General features: G+C 37.2%; 1 protein-coding gene across 4 annotated transcripts in view; it reads right to left on the bottom strand.

Moving 5' to 3' along the window:
- The window catches only part of LOC150087028 (DET1 homolog), a 93,093-nt gene that overhangs the window by 22,532 nt on the left and 51,411 nt on the right, over positions 1-19,150 (bottom strand). The window lies entirely within an intron of this gene.

Here is a 19,150-nt window from a genome sequence, read left to right as displayed (position 1 = left end):
AACAAGTGGGAATAGTTTGCCAATGTTTATGAGTTTGCGCCAACAGCTAATGCTGCAACCAACGCCACCAAAGCGGCAGGTCGGTGCACTGACCCAGGAAATTTGAAATTATGTTCATGGAAATTATGTCCGAATTAGCGGTGGAACCGGATTATTGGTGGCCGGATTAGTGATGGTCGACCTGTATATACTTTCAGGACTGGTTCAGGACCTGAAAACAATGAAAGAAGTTTATGTAAACGTGTCAATTCTGAGCAGTAAAGGAACTATGAATGTTTGAATTAAAAAAAAAAAAAAAAAGGCTAGTGAGTTTAATAGTTAAAAAAAAATAGCAGTAATAGTTATTACTTTATTTGAAAATATGATTAGTTACAAAAAGATATACAATATATAAAAATATTTGCACCTCAAGACAGCTAAGGCAAGAGGGAATTCACAGGAATGAAATAAGGTCAGAATAAGAAGTAATCCCTATTAAATGTTTATTCATGGGTACATGTTTATGACTGAAAACTCCATACAATTTTTTTAAAATCAAACAGCCATAACTCCATAACCATTCAGAACTAGACCCAAGTTTAAAAACTTATTTTCATTGCTTTCAGGCCCTCTTGAAAGTATAGGCCATATTATGGAACACCCTATATAAATTGACTTAAATGCATATAAAAAAACAGGATCATAAGTGTTACAACAAAACATGATGGCAGAGATTTTAACACTATCTTTAATTTGTTAAATGTGTTTAATTTGCAAGGACAGTGTTAAAACCTCTGCTTTTACACTATCAAGGTCTCTTAATTCTCTGAGAAATGTCAGAGGTTTTTAAAATTTAACACTGTTTAACTATTCTGATTTAACCTACCGTCAGTTACACAACACCTGACAGCTGCCTCCCAAAAACGTGTTATGTATAAATCATTAATTAATAATTAAAACAATGAAATTTTTTTCTATCTTCCTTTTTTAGGAAGGTTTTTTAACCTTCCGAAAAACTTTCATTCAAACTGTTTTGACAGGTTGGACAGACAACTTGTGTAATTGTTGTCTGTCCAACATGTACCGATCAGTGTTCTCCCAAGAAAATTTTGCCAGCCAGGTGACATTATGAAGTAGCCAAGTGAGGAAGTGTAATACTTCACAATATTATAAAATTTTCTGTTACGTATTTATAAATGTGACTTAAGCGATCCAGAGCAAAAATTAATTGCATAATTTAACATTATATGCTCCTGTCACATTGATCTCAATTGCATGGCATGTTCAAATTAATATTGATCGAGATCAGTGAGTAGTACCATACGGTACCGCAAGAATCGCTTAAATTTCAGCTGGGCGGTCAGTTAAATTCACCGGGTGGTGCACCCATTCAATATGTCCTGGGGAGAACACTGCCAATGTACCAATTAAAATGTTCAGAAAGTAAAAAAATTGTTTACTAGGAATTAAAAAAACAAGAACCTTATCAGGTTTCACATGATTATTTACTGATTTTACCTTTTGCTTCACGGTACAGTCGGTCCTCGTATAACACGTGTTTACATTACACGAATTCGATCATACACGATTTATAAATAGGGGAACGCTATCTTATATAACACGAACCGAATTCGCTTATACACGATTCGCCTTTGTGTTTACAAGAAATGGCAGTCGAACGCGGAATCACCCCAACTGAACGCAACACGATAGGAATGAAGAAGATTCTGAAAATGTATTTGTGTGTTTTATATCAGTGAAGGGGAAACACATTTCACCATAATAACGTAAAAACCAACACAATTCCAGTTATCGATATAATAGCAAATGCAATTAGATGGAGTTTACTACCAGTTTATAACAGATTTCACTAGCAGAAACACAACTGTAAATTGTTTTTATTGTTTTATGGTAGTAACCCCCAGAAATGTGCTTTAGTAAAATGTGAGGTGTTAATAGTGTATCTCGGCCTTTACGGTGTTGTTTATTCAGTTGCTACACGCGCGCAGCTTTGTTTATGTGTATCAAGCGTGCCTCCTCATTTTGTAATTGTGCTTTATTCCCTAAAAATTAGTAAAATACTTAAAAGGTGTGAAAAGGAAGCGTTCTGGCTAAGACACTGCAGATTCAGAGAAAAAAAAAAAGAAAGCAATATCGATAAACAGGCGGACTGGATCAAAAATTCTTAACCGGGAAAATTTATAGTGGCCTCATACTACGGTTTATGGCCAAACTCACACTGGCCTCTGGCCCACCGTGGTTTCCCCCGTAAGGCTTCTGTCCGCCTCTGTCGATAGACAAAAAATATGAAATTGTGAAACGCTTTGAGCGAAATGAAAGGCCATGTGATATTGCACGTGCTATAGACCTAAATCAGGCAACGCCGAGAATTACAAAGAATGCAGAGAAAATAAAAACAACTTTCATAGCAGGAACAACTCAGTATAATTAAAATCCATTAGATTAAGACACAAGAATTGGAAGAGATGGAACGGCTGTCATCTGTTTGGATAGAAAATCAAACAAAAAGCAAGTTTGCTTACGATAGAAGCAAAAGCATTAGCAATATTTTATTACGACTTACGTATTATAATTTATACTTACGTATTATAAAATACGTAAGTATTTTATTACGACTATTTTATTTAATATAATAAATTTTTTACGAATAAAATACGTATTTTATTCGTAAAAAATACTTTTTTAGTATTAAAAAATACTAAAAATACTTTATTATAATATTTTTATTACGTATTTTAATCGTTATAAAATACATTAAGTATTTTAAGTTATAAAATACGTTAAGTATTTCATAACGATTAAAATTACCCGATTATTTATTGTTTGGTAATGTTTTGGTTCCAAATGTGTGTTCAATCTTGGGTGGTCGGCACCTAACCCTACTTTTCCCATAGGGCCTGTTGTTTATATTGCACGATTTCGCATTGCACGAGGGTTTCTAGGAACGCAACTATCGTGCTATACGAGGACAGACTGTACTAGTTTCGCTTTCAGCATCTTGTAAACATGTTGCTCACATGTGTAGGAAGTGTCTGCAATGGAAAGTACTTCCTCTTTGTAGGTTTTATGTTTAACTGTTGTACAAAATTATTTTCTGTCTCAGTTATTATTATTAATAATAACTTTTATTTTAATAATAATTTTACAGAAGAATTCTGATGGGATTCTTCCTCTTGCTCAGATTAAGAACCTGAGGGGGCACAGATTCAAACTGAGGAAAGACAGTTGTAGAATAGATGTGCAGAAATTTTCCTTTAGCCAGTGGGTAGTTGATTGGTGGAACAGACTTCCATCTTTTGTTGTGGAAGTTGATAGCCTAAATAAATTTAAGGCTAAGCTGGACAGGCATTTGGAACGAATGGAGGGGTGAAATTTGAGGTTTTTTTTTTTTTTTTGCTGATGCTGCATATGCTTGCTTTCTTGCATCGTATGCCTCTACTAATGCTAACTGACGTAAAATGGTTTCTTGCTTGAGCTATTATTAAGCTGTTTATTCCTTTATTTGTTTGACAAAGCATAATGTGTGCAAATGTTAAGATAAATTTTGTATTCTTAACAGTTCTCTGAACTAGAAAATGAAGTGATTGCTAGGTTCAAATAATGTATATTTTTTACTAACTTTGTATTTTCATTTTCAGCAATATATATATTTTTAAATGACATGTAAAAACAGCATTTTTGATATTTTAATTTTTTTTTATTAAAAACTACATATAATAAGTACTACAATCCATTAAGAAATAAAAAAATACTGCAACAGTATTTTTTTAAATTTCTTAATGGATTGTAGTACTTATTATATGTCGTAGTCAAGCAAAATTTAATTTTTCCCTAAACAAAATCTGGGTACTTATCAGGTTCTGTGTGACTGTGTTTGTAACAAACAGTGGTGCAACTGCTGCCAGGTTAACAAGAGTAAATATCAATATATCATTTGTTAATAACAAATGTATAAATTAAATCCATGTAATGTTCTATAACTGTCACTCAGCTGGTAGGTTGCAAAAATTTTTAAGCAGGCTGCAAAAAAGTTAACACTGAGTTATGGTATATTGTCGCAGAAATGTATCATAAATACAGTGGATCCCTGCTTTACAATATTAATCCATTCCAGAGACACCATCGTATAGTGAAAATATTGTAATGTGAACCCAATAATACATTGTTTTTTGGTAATTCGTTCCAAGCCTTCGGAAGTTGAAATTTTCACTATATAACAAAGCTATTTATCCCTCTAAAAGGTGATTTATCAGTTTACACAATGTTGTATGCGAATTCAATACAGTAAATTTATGTCAAATAAGCACAACATAAAAAAATCACTTTAACTAAAGGACGCAAAAACAAAACATGCAGCCAACACATTTACAAATGTTGCTGTTGGCTAAGAGGAAGGACCACATGGTCCAGTCGGAAACAATTGTAAGCCCATCGTAAAGTGAAATAAGTAGGTGCCGGTTAACAAATATAATTAAATTTCAAAAAAACGAATTCAAATCAACAAAAACCAATTCAAATGCACTACATTTCCATCGTTATCATATGTTCGGTTATAAGAACGAACTTTGAATGCCTTTGTGATATTTTTCTAAAGCACATTTCTGGAGTGCACTACCATAAAACAATAAAAACAATTTGCACTTTCCAGTTTATTGGGCTTTGATGTTAGTGCAATCTATTATAAATGGATAGTAAACTCGATCTTATTGCATTTGCGATAATACCGATAGCTGTAATTCTGAGTTTTTGCATTATCATGGTGAAATCACCTTCCATGAAACTTTCAGTCATATAAAGAACATAAATAAATTTTCAGAATCTCTTCATTCCTATTTTTTAAGCTTTAATTGATAAGGTAAAAAAATGTAAATTTGTTCTTTATATCTTTACTTTTATAACCTGTGGATAATATTCCTCCTATTTTCGCTTACTAGAATTGCCATTTAATAGAATTAAAATTCAATTCACAAATGTGATCACAATGACCAGTGCTTACTACATATCGTATAGGAAACCAATCGTAAAGTGGGGTCCACTGTATTGTATCATATATTTTAACGATAAAATTGAATTGATGAAAGTTTTTCCACACATATTTACACGGGGTAAGTCAAAAATAGCTTCAATCCTCGACATTTTATTATGTTCACAGGAAGAAACTACACTCATAGCTGTAGTGAAACAGATAACATTTATACAGGCTGATCATTTTATTTGCAGAACAGCAGTAGCACTGAAGTTTCAGCAAACTGTAGTAGTAGATGGCAGGAATGTGTATATCCAAGAATATGCTGACACTGTTGCAAGTTCAACGAAAACTTGCAATAATGAGAACAGCAATTTAAGTGGCACAGGTGTATTACTGGTTGAGAATCTGTGGCCAAAATAATCGCTTTCAGACTTATCATGAAATGATTTCAGGGACTGCTTCCACAAGCAGGTTCATCAATGCCACAAGTGTATAAAGAGTATTTTAAAAAGGAGAGAGCACTGGCAGACCTCAGTGAAAAATATTAAAATTAAGGTGGGTCCATTCTGCAAATTAAACAATCAATTTGCATAGATAGACAACCAGCAGTAATGCAGCACACATCACAATAGTATTAGTAGTGGCAAATGATGCAAGAAAGCAAGTTTATACTACATGAGCCAAGAGATATTGCCCCCAATAGTTTGTCTAGTTCTTCCTTGAATTTATTCAAACTACCCATATCCAGAACAAAACATGGAAGCTTGTTTTGGCAATCAACAACTTATTGGCTGAAGGCATACTTCAACACATCGATTCTGCAACCATCCTTCCTGAATTTGAATTTATGCCCCCTCAAGTGCAGTCTGAGCAAGAGGAAAAATCCCAACTGTATTGAGCTTGCTTGAGCCATTCAGACCCTTAAACATCTCAATCAAATAATCTTGCAGGTGTCCAGTCTACAGATACTACAATTAACAAAACTGAAGAAATTCCTGGTAACAGCACCCCTTTGTTTCCCCTCATCAATCTCATTGCCCTTCTCTGTACCCATTCCAGCAGTTCTACATCCTTCCTGAAATGAGATCTCCACCACACAATGTGGCCTGACCATTGCCTTATAACAATGGGGTAATCACCTCCTTATCCCTGCTAGCAAAATTTGTGTATATTATTGAAATAAAACCCCATGAGCTGTCCAGGCAGCCTGTCTCACTGCTGAGAAAATTTCATATCTGACTGTACAATTACCCCAGGTACTTTTCATTCTATACTACCCTGAGTCTAGTACCATACAGATGGTATATTACTCTGGGATTACTGCTTTCCATATACAGTACTTTGCATTTGTCAATGTTAAACTTCAATTGCCATTTCCAAGTCATCTGCCTAATTTTTCTAGATCATGTTGCAGCAGCATACCTTTATTACTGTCATTAGCCACCCTGTCAACCTTAGTATCATCTGCAAAATTAGACATTAAGCCTGATATATGTTTAAAATATGTTCTTGTTTATACTCTGACATGACCATCAGGTCAGTAAAGTTTACAATAAATCATCAATATAAACATTAATTGTATTTAGCAGTCACAGACTTGAACTCCAGTCCACTCAAAGACCGCATGCTATTGCACTCTCGCTCCTGACCACAATGGGCCCAGTTCGATCTTGTCGAACTTCACTAATAATATTGTTCCATTGATAAGCATTCTCTGTCTTCTCCACTCAAACATCCCTTTAACCACAGCAGTAACTTTTCCATAATGCTGCACAGCTCCAATTTGTACAGCAGTCTTATGTGTTCAAAAGCTTTCCTGAAATCCAAGTATATGATATCAAAATTATTTTTTGCATCCCATTCCTTTGTCGCTTCATCATAATATACAATCAAATTGGTCAGACAGGATCTTCCCTTAATGAACCCTAATGACAGAACCATAACTACACTCCTGTCTAGCTGGTCCTACATTACTTCTTTAACCAGTTACTCCAATATTTTCCTGGGAACATAATTGTTCAGCTAACAGGTCTTTAAATTACTGATGTCACTTTTAGTTCCCCTTTTATGAATTGGGGATACAATTTGCACATCTCCATTCCATAGAGACCTTCCCTGAATCCAAATTACGGCTAAGGGTTTGCTTACTTCCTTTACAGCCTTCTTTAATATAACTGGATCCATTTGTCCAGGTGCCATATTTATGTTTAACTTCAACAATTTCTCTTCCACTTTCCTTGCAGTAATTGAACACAAAATCATTCAGCTCTCTATTAGTCTGATAAACTTCTGCCATTCTCCTCCTTAAAGAATTCCTCCTGTGTGAATATAGATGCAAAATACTTATTCAGTTTGTCAGCAACAGCAAAACCACTGATATCAAGTGGACAATGTAATTCATCCCCTTCTTTACTTATGCAAAGAAACTACTTTACATAAGTAGAGTTTCTTTGCATCCTTTGCCAAAGATTTCTCATAATTTGCATTGGCTTGACTAATCTCCTTTGTGACTTGATTGCAGACAAATTTATATCTGCCATAGTCTTCTGCATCACCTGATAATTTATATGCATCCTGCACATTTTTATTCTCTGCCATGTATCTCATTAGATCATATCTGAAATCCACTTAGGGCTAAACCTTGAAGAGGCTTAGCCCTAAGTGGATTTTCCCTAAATGATTCCCATTTAGAATTTGTTGGTTCTAAATGGGAATTCTAAATGATTCCCATTTAGAAATAAGTGGATTTTCCCTGAATGATTCCATTTAGAATTTGTTGTTGATAACATCAATAGTTGGTCCCACTGTATAGACCTTTGCAAAAGCAAAAACCCTTCCCTTTACCCTTGATGGTAGTTACATCTTTAAGTAAATTCAACATCAATACACTGTGATAAATGCTGATAATCAGATGAAGAATATTGCTCTCTCTATCATGCTGCTGTAGAACATAGTCATTCGATAAATCTACATTAATGTCAATATCATAACCAATTTCATGCCAGATGTGCTCTAACATGGCTAACATGTGTTAATCAATGTAATGATCATCCTCTTCATATTAACAACAGTTGCAAGAGGTAGACTTATACACCGATGAGCCAAAACATTATGACCACCTACCTAATATGACGTTGGTCCTACACGTGCAGCCAAAACAGCTCGTACCCGGTGAGGCATGGATGCTACAAGATTCCTAAATGTGTCTTGTGGTATCTGGTAACAACACGTAACCAGCAGATCCTTTAACTCCTGTAAGGTCTGTGGTTGAGACACTGCAGATCAGAGTTGCTGTTCGAATACAGACCATGCTCGATGGGATTGATGTCTAGAGAATTTGGAGGCCTGGGCAATACCCGGAAGTCTTCCTCATGTTCCGCAAACCAGTGTTGAACAATCTGGGCAGTGTGGCATGGCGCATTATCCTGCTGAAAGACAGTACCACCAGAGGAGAAGACTGTTGCCATGAAAGGGTGTACCTGGTCAGCAATGATGTTTAGGTAGACGTCAGAGTGCCCAGCACATGGATGTCTGGACCCAGGATATCCCAGCAGAACATAGCCCAAAGCATGACACCTCTGCCACCAGTTTGTTTTCATCCCACGGTGCATCCAGGCGGCATCAATTCCTCAGGTAAATGACGCACACGTACCCGGCTGTCCACATGGTGCAACAGGAAATGTGATTCATCGGACCAAACGACCTTCTTCCAATCACTCAAGGTCCAGTTTCGATGCTCGCGTGCCCATTGTAGGTGCTGTCACCGGTGAACTGTGGTTAGCATGGGCACTCTGAGTGGCCTGTGGCTACGCAGCTCCATTTTCAGCAGGGTTCGATGTACTGCATGTTGTGACACTTTACTCCCGTCACCAACATTCCAATTACCAGGAGTTGCGCCACAGTTGCCCTTCTGTTGCCACATACCATCTGGGAGAGCCTTCGCTCATCTCGAGCCATGGTCATCCAACACCTCACAGGGAGTTCGTGGGTTTTCCCTCCTCAGAACACTTTCGGTAGGTCTGAGGAGGGAAACCCATGGCTGACCGTGAGCATCCCACCAGCAGTGCCGTTTTGGATATGCTCTGACCCAGTCGTCTGGCCATTACAATTTGGCTTTTGTCAAACTCACTTAAGTCCGCTACCTTTCCCATCTGAAGAACAAAAGTAATGCTGATTAATGGAGCTCAGTATCAGGTATTTTTTATACCATGTCCCATCCTGCGCTGTAGTTCACCTGCAGCTGCTTCGATTTGCATAACGACTCGCTGGTCAATGTTTTGGCTCATTGGTGTACATCTGGCTCTCAACGTAATCCCACAAAAAGAAGTCTGATGGTGTAAGGTACAGCAAACAAGCTGGCCAAAAAATGGGACCAGCATTTTTGGTTCCACATTCTTATAGAATGTTAAGGGGGTGAACCATGTTGCTGGCAGAAGACACTGCTACTTGGATCACCTTGGGCAATTTGTGGGATCAGAAAGAACCAATGAATATTTTTTCTGTGAAGAACAAGCTGCAAACCACCTTTTTTGCAACTTGAGGGACAAAACATTAACTTTGAGATAGCTATGTTCCAAAACTATTTTGGGTTTTTCATTTTTCCACACTCTCACATTGTGTGTTCACTTTGCCTGCAACATGGGAAGTGCACATGATGCTAAAAAAAAAAAAGTTTAAGCAGCTCTTCCCCTTTTGCCATCTTGATAAAGAGTATCTACACAGAATATTTGACATCTGAACTTGTTAGCTGTACTAGCTCGTATTATTTTCAACTTGTATGGTTTTGGATGCAACCACCTTCACAATACTCTCCATACTGTTTTATTTTGCAGTACACGAAGTTCTATGCTGGTTCAATACATCGTGGCCTATGCATGAAACTCCTAATTTCCTCAAGTTTCTTCAGTTATGACATCACTAAAAGCCTTCTTAACATGGTGCACAAAACACCTGGTATCTAAGCTTATGCCAATCATAAAATGAATAACTTCTCAGCAGAATTTTATCAAACTTTGTACAAAGTTTTCACTTCACTCGAATAGAAATTATGGATATGGATAGAAGAAATAATTAACAATGTCATTTCTTCTATCCAAAAAACGCCCTGTGCTCTTGCTGCACCAGTGTATGTCACTATTTAGGTTTACACTACAGTGATGTGTGTGTGTGTGTGGGGGGGGGCATTACTTCAGTAATCAACAACAAATGAGCATGAAAATTCCAAGTTATCTATATCTACTTTTACATCTGTCAGCCCGTTGACCGTAGTGAACACATTTACAAAGTTGGGAAGTTGTGAAGCTGCTTTTCACTTATCCTGCATAAAAATACCCATTAAATTTCAGAAATGGGAATCTATAAAACTTAATATATATCTATTATTCTACTGAAATGTGGAGGAATGGCATTCAGAAAATTCATCATTGATCAAGCAAATCTGTTACATCCAGTGGGTGTACAAGACTACTCTGACAAAAAAAAAAAAAAAAAATCAGCTATTCTGGATTATCAGGGCTTCCATTCACCATTTCATTCATGATATCCTATTTCCTATTAGGTCTAGCCACATCAAGCCCTCTTTCTACTAATACTCGCTTGCTTGATACCATCAATCGAAATTCTTCTTTATTATCAAAAATTTGCTTAACTAGTTTCCCATCTTCAGTTCTCTGCATGTCCATACCATTTTTAAATTTGCTTCACTTACTTCTAATTGCCCATAAATCTAACAAGTGAATATTATAGTACTGCAGTAAGTAGCAGCAACTCATAAAAATATACAAACTGTTCATCAATTCATGTACACTTTGCATTCTGCCTTTAGCTGTTTTGGCCATTCTAAATATGAATTTATCCTCGAAAAGAATGTTACATGCTGTTGTTTACAAAAATTTATATCGAAATTTATATCGAAATATATATAAATCCGGTAGCTGGTTTCCCTCTCAGAGGAAAATGTTTAGTTTTGTGAGTGTCCTGTGTGCAATTTAATGTTTTGTTGATGTATTTTTTATTGCATCTCTAACTGAGGTGAGATGGGATGGGCAAAACTGAATGAGGGAATATATCGCAGAAGAGAATATGATAGCTCAGTGGTCCACTTTGAAAACTATTACAGTAGCTGCTCTACTAGTGTCTACTGTGAAATTTGTTTTTGTCATAAAATGCATTTTTTATGTCCCTCTCAGAAGACATGATCACACATTAGCATTAGTAGAGGCATATGATGCAAGAAAGCAAGCTTATATAGCATCAACCAAAAAAAAAAAAAAAAACATTTCACCCATCCATTCAGTCCAAAAGTTTGTCTAGTTCTGCCTTGAATTTATTTTATTTAAGCTGTCAACTTCCACAATGCTGTCATTGGAAGTTTGTTATAGCAATCAACTATCTGCTGGCTAAAGGGAAATTTCCGCACATCTATAACTGTTTTTCCTCAATTTGAATTTATGCTCCCTCAGGTGCATAATCTGAACAAGAGGAAGAATCCCATCACCATTCAAGGCCTTACACAGTTCAATCAGATCACCTTGCAGGTGCCTAGTCTCCAGATGCTGCAATTTGCAGAATTTAAGCCTTTCTTGGTAAGAGCAACCCTTTGTTCCCTCCACCGATCTCATTGCCCTTCTCGTTCCAGCAGCTCTACATCCATCCTCCAGACCTGTATGCAGTACTCAAGGAGTGGCCTGACCATTGTCTTGTACAGGGGTATAATCATCTCCTTATCCCTGCTAGCAAAATTCCTGTACCTCAATTGATAAGAGCCAATGAGTTGCTCATGCATCCTCTCTGCACTGCTCAGAAAACTTCATATCTGACTGCACATACACTATATCAGAACCTGTAGTATAACCAAGAACAGTATATCAAGATTGCAATGTAGTTATTTTGACTTTTGCTCCATATGAATTTGCTTAACATGCTAATTGCTATGTTGTTAATTAAAAATAGATTCCAAGACCACAAATTTATTTTTTTTCAAATATAATTATACTATAATCAACATACCTTGACCTATTCAAAAAAAAAAAAAAAAAAACTGAAACCATTATTTGGGTCTGTCAGGCATCTAAATTCATTTTGCACTAAGAAATATGCTACCTGTGATGTTACATAGCCACATGGCTTGAGCAGTAAGGTGAACTATAACATAAATGTTGTGTAAGTAGTCTAACACTTAAAGAAAGTAAGGCATGAACACCGTCTTGTGGGGATTAACATGTTAGCTAACTTCCTATTCTGCTTTGTTCTACTGTTCATTTCCACGATCTGTCTTACATTGTCATTAAAAACTGCTCAATTAAGGCTGTCAAAAAAAAATTTATTAGATTACTATGATTTTTGTCGATTTTGTCTACATTTTAAATTTCTTAGCAACTTTCATAACTTTGTTTTTGTATTAGCGTGTAACCAATTTTCATACCAAATTCTCTACAATCTAATTTCTTCAGGTGATGCTCAAAGATCTTGCAATCACCTTTTGAATATAATATAATATTATATTATATTCAAAAGGCACAATATAATATTATTCATATACAGTGGCAGACAAAAAAACCTGTGAATTTTGCAAATAATGTGTTTTGCACTGCATTGCAGGTTGCAGAAATGTTCAAAATGCATTTGTTAGATGAGATATATATCTCTGTGAATGAAATCCAATAAAAAGACTCCACCTGATATACCTAACTGCCATAAATATCTTCCCAAAGGGTAAAATGCATAATTAATGGAAATATGAGAAATCATGCAAATGGCAATCATGACAACCAAACATACATTTTAATGCATTTATGTGTACAAACTGAAATGACAAGTTAACGTAATAGTATTATGTACCGTAAATCAGCAAAATAAGTCCTCAATATTTTTTGTTCCTCCTCAAACTGCAATTACAGCCTTGCAACAATCTGGCATAGAGTTGATCAACTTTTGGATATACGGAAGCCCAATTTCATGGTACCACATCCTTGCAATGCTCTCCTGCAGTTGAATCTTACTTGTTGGTTTCTTCTGAGCAATTTTAGATGACATTATGTACCAGCAATTTAACAGGGTTCAAATCTGTAATTTTTCCGGGCCAGTCCAACACTGTGATGCCAGCATTTCTGAGGTATGACTGTACCTTAAGGGGAAAAAACGATGGAAAACATTGGTGTAAGTATGTTTTAAGCCTTGTGAGACAAGAAGACAAACTCATCATTAAATCTAAATAGCATAAAACTTACCAATTTTGCTGTGTGGCAAGGTGCTGAGTCCTGTTGAAAAATGCAGTTTTGGGCGTCTGTGTGGTGATCCCTAATAATGGGTTTCAGGCACTCCATCAAGATAGCAGTGTAGGTTTCTGCATTCACCGTTCCGTTAATAAACTTAATTCACCCCATCCCTTTGCTTGTTATGCATCCCCAGACCATCTGACTGGCAGGGAACTTTACAATTGGTGTTATGCAGTCAGGATGGTCTGCTTCCGATTTTCGTCTTCTGACATATCGCTTCCTATCCGAGTCATGCAGGTTGAATTTAGATTCGTCAGAAAAGAAGAATATGCTCCATTGCTCTTTTGTCCATGAAACATGCATTTTAACCCAAGCAAGTTGCTTTTCCTCATTTGTTGGGTCAACAAAGGCTTCTTCTTGGGCCGATAGGCATGCACATTCCAAAAGCTGTCTTTGGATAGTTGCTGTTATGTTGTTATTTTGGTTTTTTAGGAGCATTAGCAACTAAGGCCATATTGCTCTGGGAATATGCGGTGGTCATTCCCTGACCTTTCCGCATCCTCCGTATTTGGTGGTGACGGGCTCGAACCCCGGTCTAATCAAGAAGCGTGTGCTATGCACTGCTGCTCCCACCTGGCTATGGAGGCGCCTCGGATAGTTGCAATACCTTGCACTTTCTGCATTCACCGTTCCATTAATAAACTTAATTCGCCCCATCCCTTTGCTTGTTTTGCATCTCCAGACCATCTGACCGGTGAGGAACTTTACAGTCGGTGTTATGCAGGCAGGATGGTCTTGCAATAGATGCAATACCTTGCACTTGTTTCAACACCAGAGGCCATCTCAAAGTCCAGTTTTCGATCAGAAGCACTAGCATGGCGATTACAAAGGCATAGCCGTTTCAAATATTGATCTTGGGAAGGCATAGTCACACTCTTACGGCCTGATCCAGGTCTTCTCTTCACATCACAGGTTTCAAGCTTTAATTTCAGCATCCGGGATACTGTTGACTATTTTATCAACAACCTATTTTATCAGTGATAGCACGCATAGAAAGCTCTTCCTGGGACAAACCAACAGCTACACCTTTTTTCTTAGTGTTAACTGAACGTATGGAGCCATGCTGACACACCTCCACACATGTATACCCTTCCAATGGCATATTTATAGAAACGGCTGATGCAATACCTTTGCTTTGTGACAAACAAAACAACTGTAATCAAACTATCTTATACGTTTCACTACAAATGTTATGTTATTTTATTTTATTTATTATTTATTTTTTTAAGGTGATGCAGTTTTTTTGTCCGCCACTGTATTAGTATTACCAACGTAGTATAAGGAAACAAAGGTTAGCAAAAAAAAAAAAAAAACTTACCCATTCCATCTAAAAATTTGTTCAAACCTTTATATTTATTCCAAGTACCTACTTCCACAATAACAAATGGAAGTTTACGCCAACTTCCATCAGTTAATAAAAGAAAGTAATCGTTCAATTACTTTCTGGATAAATGAAAAATTTACACATATCTACAGGGTGTTTCAAATATATTGGTACAAACGTTTAGGGGAGGTAAGTAACATCTAAAGGAATGTGAATTGCATAGGAACCCATAACCAGAAAAGTCACCATAAGTCGGTAGACGGCGCTGTTCATCAGTTCGCGAGAGGGAAAATTTCTGGTTTACTCATTCAAGCAGTAGTCACCACACGAAGAGCATATATCAATATACAAACTGTGAGCTGGCAGATGTGCACCTAGTGTATGGATTAGCAGAGGGCAATGGACGAGCCGCTCAACGAATTTATGGAGAAAGCTTCCCAGACAGACATGTACCGGACCACCATTTGTTTGCACGTGAGCATCAAAATTTGTGCGATTATGGGTCATTTAGAGGTAACAGGAGTAATGCGGGCAAACACGCTCGACGCGAACGTGTTTGCATCGTGTTTGCGACCATAGAAGAAAGTGTGTTGAATGACGTCCAGAATAATCCTACTACCAGCACACGTGCCATTGCCTCTGCTTTAGGAGTGTCTCGTTGCAGTGTACAGCGTGTCTGGCACAACGATTCCTTACACTCCTTTCATCTCCAAAGGGTTCAGTTACTGCTCCCCCAAGATCATCCTGCACGTGTGGCTTTTGTGCAGTGGTTTCTCCAAGAAAGTGTTCAAGACTTGAATTTTCCAGCCTATATTTTGTTCATGGATGAGGCTTATTTCACTCGGGAAGGCTTATTCAATCAGCACAATGCTCATGTGTGGGCCCACGACAACCCACACGGTGTGCGTTTCTTGGCACAACATCGCTTCGCAATAAATGTGTGGGCAGGTATGGTCGGTCCACACCTGTTACCATCCCGCATGAACTCTGCTAAATATCGGATCTTTCTTGAACAAGTTCTACCAGGGTTACTTGACGATGTTCCAGCAAATGTGAGACGCAAAATTTGGTTTCAACATGACGGGGTGCCTGCCCATTATGGAAGGTGTGTTCGTGACCATTTGAACAGGCGTTTTGGGCATCGATGGATTGGCTGTGGTGGACCCCGTTGCCTGGCCCCCACGCTCACCTGATTTATTGAGCCTTGATTTCTTTCTGTGGGAGCCCTCAAATATATTGTGTATGAATCGCCTGTGGAGACGGAAATGGATCTCGTGGCAAGACTTGTCTGCGCTGCTGCTACTGTCAAAGAAACTCCAGGTGTATTCGACCATGTCCACCAATCCATGCTGTGTCGGTGTCATGCATGCATCACGTTTCATGGTGGAACCTTTGAGCATCTGTTGTAACATCATGAAATGCATCCATCTCGTACTCCATTGTTAATATTATGCCAAATAAATGTTTACCACTAATTACTGTCTTGTGTCATTTCTGCTTCTTGTGCCTCTGCTACCACTTTCCCGTGACATTTCCAGTTATGGATTCCTATGCGATTCACATTCCTTTAGATGTTACCTACCTCCCCGCCCCCTAAACGTTTGTACCAATATTTTTGAGACACCCTGTATATTTAAATATCCTTTTCAATTCAAATGTATGCTACCTTGGTGCTTATCATATGAGAAAGAGTAAATATGCCATCAGCATTTAGTTTATGTAACACTTTCAGAGCTTTATACACTTCAGTTAGGACACCATGAAGATGTCCAATTTCTGGAGATTCAATTTATAGAACCCCAGTCTGTTTTAGGCACATTCACACATATATATGCATAAGTGCCTGTTGTCTTCACCACATCTGTCTGCCTAAAAGCAATGATTCCAATCCTGGTAATTTTTGAAATTTTTTATTTGCACCTTTTTGAACAATTTGTCAAGCCATCCCAAATTTAAAATCACACAAATAGAAATCCATCAATTATTATTTTCACATATATACAGTGAGTCAATAAGTAATGTGCAATTACTCACACATGTGCATCCATAAGGAAGAGAGGAGAATTTATGATGTACACTTATCGTACCAATTGTCCATTTATTTATTTGGATACACATCCCTTTGTCAGGTGAGCAGTCGGCCACATCTATGAAAAACTCCTGACAGCCTATAGGGACCAGATAATTGAGTGAGGTAATGTCCAGATATGGCTCCAATGGTTTCAGGAAGGTGATTTCGGCATCAAGGGAAAACTAAGAGCCAAGAAGACTAGCATCTGTCACAAACAGTGAAAATGGAGAACTCAGTGACCAGCTCATTTGAAATGACAAATTCATAACCAGACAAGTAATGGATGCAAAAATGTCAAAGGGAAGTGTTTTGACCATTATAAACAGACTGCTTTACAGAAATATCTGTTCTCAGTGGGTGCCTAAGCTGCTCACATGAGAAATGGAAGTGGCTGGGAGGAAAAAGATCTATGAAGATCTTCTGGAGAGGTTTGGTTCTGGCAGTCCTGAGTCCTTTAAAGGGGTCATCACATTTGATGAAACATGGCTCTTCGATTATGACCCATAAACTAAATGACAATCCATGAAATAAGCACACCTGACATCAACTGTAAACAAAAAGCTAAAACTTTTCAAATCTTCGATAAAACTTATGACAACCTTCTTCATTTTTATCAATTTCTTGGAAGGTGGAACAACCATTAACAAAGAAAGATGATTGTCCTTGGAAATGCTTAATCGAGCTCTGACAACCAAAAGACCTAAAGTGAATTGGCAGGACATCAACTTTCATTGGTATAACACACAAGGTCGCACACAGCACAGACAATACTATGAAAGACCACCCAGCTGGGATAGAACATAATGCCTCACTTACCCTATATAGTCCTGACCTTGCCCCATCCGTTATTTTTATTATATATATTTTTTTGTTTAGTAGACTGAAGGCATACCTGCATGGTAAGGTGCTTGAGAGTGATATGGAACTTGTTTCTGACATTAAACATTGGTGTAAACATCAGCCTCCTGATTTTTAGCAAAGTGCATTCACTGACTGGAAAGAACGCTAGAGAAAATGCAGCAAATCTGCTGGTTCTTACATTGAGTAATATTTTCTCACAGTTGAAAGATTGTATTTTATGTATGTGAAGTATGGTCACAATATCTCAGATAAAGATGTTACAGCTTATAGTGTATTACTTATTGATCCACCCTTGCATTAAATAAATAAATAAATTTTCTGTTTATACTCCAGGACGATCGCACAGTCAGAGGAGTTCACAAGACAGAAAATACAACAAACAGTACCGTATTCAGTAGTCACAGGCTTGAACCCTAGTCACTCAAGGCACATGTACTTGTGCATCCTCACGTCTGACCACTCGACTACAACTCACATAGGTTATTCTTTTAAGGAAATGATGAAATTATATTATTTAGCTTTTTTAAAAAGACTTGCTGAGCCATTCCAAATTTCATCAAAATTGGACAAACAGAAATATAGAAATTATTATTTCTTATTTTCATACATATCACATAGGGTATCCATAGCAGCTGAAGCAATGAATGTTATATTTGTTGCTGTGCAATTAGTGGAAGAATAAATGGACAACATGGAAGATGGACAGAAATGAAATTTTCTGTTATCAGTGTGTGAATGTTGATGCAAAATACTTAATCAGTTTGTCAGCAACCTGAGCAGGATCATCAACAGTTAAACATCAAGTGGAGTAATGTGATTCAACCTGTTCCTTCCACTATAAGTAAAGAAGTCTTTGTTGCTTTTCTTTGCATCCTTTGCAGGAGATTTCTCATAATACCCACTTAGCTTGCCTAACCTCCTTTCTTCTTCTTCAAGAGGAGTGTTTCCATTTACAATGGGTTTCCTCAGCCTACAAACCTCAGCCTAACCTCCTTTCTGACTTGATTATAGACTAGTTCATATCTACCACAGATTTCTGTGTCACCTGATAATTTACAAAGTCAGACAATTAAATTTCAAGACTGTTTTTTTTATTTATTGCCAATTGGTTTGGTAATGTTGCACTAGCTGTGTATTCGTTACATAATAGGAGACTACTCAACCAAGCTTCAATTCACTATGTTTATTAGTAAGCAAATAAGAGCCTTGTGAAGTTGCACATGTCTAAATTTTGTAACCGTTAAAAATGGAAAGAACGATTGAGCAAAGAACAAATGTAATATGTTGTGTTAAATTGGTGGTAAGTCACCTGTGGAAATGATAAGACAAGCATGCGGTGAGTCCTCCAATTCTAAAAATAATGTTATGAATTGGCACAAAAGGTTTCATGAAGGGAGATAAGCAGTGGAAGACTATGAATGGTATGGTATGCCGGTTACCAAATCAATGGACAAAAACTTAGAGAAATTTGCAACACTGGTGAGGTCTGATCATTGGTTAACATGTACCATGTTGGCTGCTAAAGTTGATATGAACAGGGAAAGAGTGTCAATTTTTACATGAAAAACTGGGCACGAGAAAGTTGGCAGCAAAATTGGTTCTGCACTTGATGTTGGAACAAAAACAACAGCAAACGAACTTATGTAAAG

The sequence above is a fragment of the Mastigoproctus giganteus genome, chromosome 4 (assembly GCF_048544385.1).
Source record: "Mastigoproctus giganteus isolate SK-2022 chromosome 4, ASM4854438v1, whole genome shotgun sequence".
Lineage (NCBI taxonomy): Eukaryota > Metazoa > Arthropoda > Arachnida > Uropygi > Thelyphonidae > Mastigoproctus > Mastigoproctus giganteus.
This window is presented reverse-complemented; position numbering and strand designations above follow the sequence as displayed.